This window comes from Corapipo altera, unplaced genomic scaffold (assembly GCF_003945725.1).
Source record: "Corapipo altera isolate COAL_440 unplaced genomic scaffold, ASM394572v1 79, whole genome shotgun sequence".
Taxonomy (NCBI): Eukaryota; Metazoa; Chordata; class Aves; order Passeriformes; family Pipridae; genus Corapipo; species Corapipo altera.
Window position 1 is genome coordinate 4,806,777 of NW_020884927.1, and position 4,852 is coordinate 4,811,628.

The 4,852-nt window shown below is 37.8% G+C and overlaps 1 long non-coding RNA gene across 1 annotated transcript; it reads right to left on the reverse strand.

The window, feature by feature from the left end:
- Nucleotides 1-537: 537 nt before the first annotated feature.
- On the reverse strand, nucleotides 538-4,617 carry LOC113954375. The gene is made up of 3 exons (XR_003530182.1): nucleotides 4,443-4,617; nucleotides 3,462-3,539; nucleotides 538-860 (listed from the first exon to the last, which is right to left on the reverse strand). It is a non-coding gene; the product is annotated as an uncharacterized LOC113954375 (long non-coding RNA).
- Between the last annotated feature and the right edge of the window lie 235 nt (nucleotides 4,618-4,852).

A 4,852-nucleotide genomic window follows, 5' to 3' on the forward strand; every position in this document is an offset into this window, starting at 1 on the left:
TCTTACTTTTAGTTAAAGAGACTTCATGTATGTGCTTTTCTGTGTGAATGCTTTAGAGTTAGGATTGAAAAAAACTCAATCCTCTCCCCTCTATTTCTTATTGAATGACATTTATTAGGGATATATACCTTAAGAAAAGGCTTACTTGAGCATCTTGGATTCAATTAAAATATAAACCTTTAAAAATGGCATTTAGTTCTTCTCCAGATATGTCTTGTCTTCTTAAAATTTTATTCTTGTATGATCTACAAAAATACCTTTTTTTTGTAATATATTTTCTTCTCTTGGCTTTGATAATATGCAATGCAAATAAAGCAATTTCTGCTGACATTATCTAGGTTAGAAAACTGAGAATTTTCTCAAAACACATTGCACTCTCCCTTATGTCTAACAGGCTCCATATGTTGATGTTCTCAGGGCTGACTGGGGAAAAAAGCGCTTCCTTTTCTGCAAAAAGACTGAGTTTTGGAGAAAAAGTAATTCCTCCAGTAATTCCTTCTCTGTTTCAATGGCAAAGTATAAAAGAGTGATCTAGGATATAAGAAACCAAGGCTCATTTGTTTGGCCTGCAGATGCAGTTTCCTCTTTAAGCTGTTGTTTTAAGTATCTTTTGGGGCAAGGCACCTGACACTGCAGATGGATTTGGAGCTGAAGCAGTCTAAAAATTCACTGTGCCTGAAGAGGCACAAGCCTTGCTCTTGCCCATCCCTTCCCCATTGCTGGCACTGCTGGTTGCCTGGCCCATTCCTGCACCTCTCAGGGTGCCAACCAGAACCAAACTGCTTTTCCTTTGTTCACCTGTCTGCTGATTCAGCAAAACACACTGCCTTGCCAAAAGGGTGGCTGAGTCGCAGAGATAACTGAAGGAAAAGAGAAACACACCTGGGGTGAGTCAGATTTACTGAGTTATTTTAGAGAGCCATACCTCCCTTCTATACTGCTGGTTAGTGTTTACTTACCCTCCCCCCCCCAACAGGTAAGATGAGCACATTCAGATTCCACCTGTGCCTGTTTTAAGAGCCAGCTTAACCCTGTATCACAAGGCTGCTCTCTGGTAAGTCTGTTCTCTCTCATTTTCATGTAGAAAAAAATATAGTTATATTTTCTCCCATGGGAATGTTTTTAGAAAAAAAAACAAACCCAAAACCAAAACAAACTGGAATTTTTTTTTGTTTGTTTGCTGTTGGTTTAGATCACCATTCTTTTTTTGGCCAAATCACCGTGGAACAGGGACTAGCTACTTACAAAGTTGTTTTCCTAGTCTGGGAAAAGGTGGATGTATCTGCTCAGTGCTTTGTGCAATATTTGAAGAACTAGCTCTTGTCGTGATCTCTTTTACTTTGCATTTATAGGAGTCACTATAAATATTGTCTGAATATCAGAATCACTTCTGTATTTGGTGGCTTATCACTTGCTTTTGGAAAATTCTGGTTTATGTATCCACACATTCCCTAACGAGTTGTATTATGAGTGGAAAGATCTATTGACAGGAACACTATAAAATATTGTGCCTGTTCTTGCAAAAGTCACTATACCTGTGATAAACACTGCAATTCTGCTTTTTTAACAATGGTACTTGAGAAATATAAAAAATCCTTGTGTGAGTGTGTATACACTGTGGTAATATTATCTTCTTTTTTATTTTAATATATCTCTTGATTGAACTCTGCTCCTGAATTCTACCCAAAGACTTTTCATCTCTCTTATAATAAGATAGAGGAGGTTGGGCTTGGGAAAGAAAGAAGTTGGACAGTCATCTTATTTTGATTGTCAAAAGTAATGTAATTAACACTGTGTAAATGGGTTTTGTGCTTTTGTTTGTGTGCTTTAGTACATAGTAAGTAATTGCACCTGACAAATAGAGAAAGTACAATTGCAGATCTCATGCACATATAACCTACAGTAAACATTTATCACACAGAACATTTAAAGTTTTGCTGTACTGGTAACAGTGATTTGTAATGCTTTTTATTCTCTCCCGTAAAAAGAACAAACAAAAAAACCCAACTTGGTTTGTTTTTTATTGCGGTATGAACTAAAAAAGATCTTGTTTCCTCTGGAGACCATGAGAAGCTGCATATCATTGCAGGAGGGAATTGTTTTTACATACCAATCTCTTAGTTAGGATATATAATACACCATTTTACCTAAATCCAGGAGTTGCTAATGCTTCTTATATTGCAACAACTGAGATCATCTGTCACTGGTTTATTACCAGATCTGTGAATCACTGGACCGCAGCTGTAGCTTATAATATCACTTTTCAGTGATTAACAGGTCTTACAGTGAGCTTTTCCATTGCATTTTACAAAACCTGTGGGTTGCCGTAGAATTATTGCCCGTTGAGGCAGTACATATTTGTGCATTACAGAGAGTGCGAAGAATATCAGCTACTAGATGTTCACTTTCTCAGCATTCTGAAAATGAACCTCACTTCTTCATCAGTGTACCATGTCAAGGAATCCTATTACATTAAGTTTGATAAATAAACAGCATTAAAGATTGCACTGCCTGTGTAACAGGCTTGTTTGACAGTGAAAGATTTTAAAATGCCTACTTCATACAGAAAAAAAATGAATACAAGCCCATTTTATGTGCCAAATGACAAACTATAATGATTAATAGACCTATTTAAATGAATAATTGTCCTATATACTATACCAGCTTATGTTGTACAATAGCTGTATATGCAGCAGCTGGCAAACCTCTTCTAGAGATGTAAAATATGAGAATTGGTAAAGATAACAAATAACAGCTGAACCAGGCCAAGCTAAGAAAAAGCCTCTACTGAATTTCCAATGACCTCAGTGGAATCCAGAGAACTTAACTGGCATCTCAAGGTTTCCCCTAACTTTATTTCCAAGTCTTCCATGAATAGCTCTACTGTACAATATCATGTTTTAAAGATCTAAAGTAATCCCAGTGAAACAAATGTATAGCCAAATTTTCTTTGTTCTATGTAAGATCAGTGATCTGATTCTATTTTTGCTTAATAAAGGAGGAATCAACACGGCCAGCATAGCAGTAACAGAGTTAAGAGTTCACAATACACACTTTCTTTCCTGTTTCACTCTCCACTTCTCCAGCACTGAGACAGGAATTGCTCACTTACTGCAGAGATGACTGTCACAGGGCAGGAGGGGTCATCAGTGAGCAGTGACATAGCAAACAGGTCTGTGTTTAGCCAGGTTTGGGCAGAGAGAACTCAGCACAGCCACGTGCAGGGCAGGTGTCTGCAAAACTCTTCAGTTTTGCACTGTAGGTCTCTCCATCCTCAGTTACAATACGTGTTCTACCTGACGCATTTTATTGAATGGCTACGGAACTTCCCAAAGGTTCTTTAGTATTTTTGTTGGCTTTTTATTAAGTTTGTTGGTTTTCTCTCACAAATTTAGTCTGACAAAAAGCTGTATTATATATACATATATATATATTTGCTGTATTTTAAAAACAAAGCTTACATGGCTCAGGCCTTTTCTGAAGGGACATTTGTGACTGACCAGGTTGTGAAGAAGCACCGTCTCTACTCAGCTGTTCACCTAGAACAGAATCAAGCAAGGTCATAGTTCAGTATAATTGTTGATCTACAGCCAAAGCTCCGGAATCCTTGATCCTTTCACCCAACCCTCATAGGTGTGACCCTTTTCAGTGAGCAGGGGCTCCTCTGGCATCACACATCTCTTCTAGGAGTTACAGCCCAGGCATTCAGAAAGCGCTGATTTGTGATTTTGTCCCATGACTTCAAGACTTGTATCAGGGTCCTCTTGGGTTGTTTTCCTTCTTACCAGTGAGAATCTATATTGTATGGTGGGGTGTTTATCGTTCGCATGACTTACTGTCTCTGAGAAGTTTTAAATATGTGAAAAAATAATTTGGCACCCTTATAAAGTTTACCTTTGAGCTTTTGTAGCCTCTGAGAGAGCTCAGCAGACTGTCGTGCCTTGTTTCTGTGAGACTGTCTTTTGTGTAGGTTGAAGTGGCCATGTTTTAATGACTCACTGTTAGATAATCTTATGAAACTATTTCCATAACCCAGTCAGGTCATTGGAACTTTTAACTTATTGTTTACTTACTTTATTTGAAATTGTAGCTGATTTTAAAACTATTCTTTTTTAATCTTTTTCAATATTCTTTTTTTTTTAATGCATCTTTTCTTCCTTTTAAAATTACATTCTTTGAGGATCAGCTACCAATGATAATTTTCCCTATTTGGAGGAATCGTTTGGGCTTTTTTCTTCCCCTTACTAACTTGCAAGCAGAGGTCTGCACTTCCAGGTCGAAACTTCAGTGAACCGAGGTTGTATGTCTTGAATCTGTAGTTGTTTGTGGAGAGCTGAAGTCAAATATTATACAGGCTTAGCTGCATGCATTAACCCAAATTTAGTTTATGTGACATCAGTGTCCCCCAGTGTGAGACCAATATGTTAAGAGAAGTATAATACCTTTTGGGATGTTTCTGTATCAGTGCTGAGAGGCGTGGGGGCTCAGCCTTGGCTAACAGCCAGCCACTCACTCCCCCACCTTGTCCTATGTGGTGGTGGTCAAAACACGGTGGGAAAGCTCAGGAGTTAAGACAGGAGATGGCTTGCCAACTATTGTTGTTGGGCAAAACAAACTCACCCTGGGGAAAAATCAGTTTTTTGTAATTTAAAATAGATTGAATAGTGAGAATGAAAAATACAGATCTTAAAACACCTTTCCTCCATACCTTTTCCTTCACTCCTTCACCTAGTCTCCTCTACCCCCACCCCAAGATTAAAGTTTATTTACTTACATATAAGTCTTTTAAGCATATAAAATAGGGTGCCTTTTTTTTGTGTGTGACTACAGTGATTTTTACTAGAAAGACTTC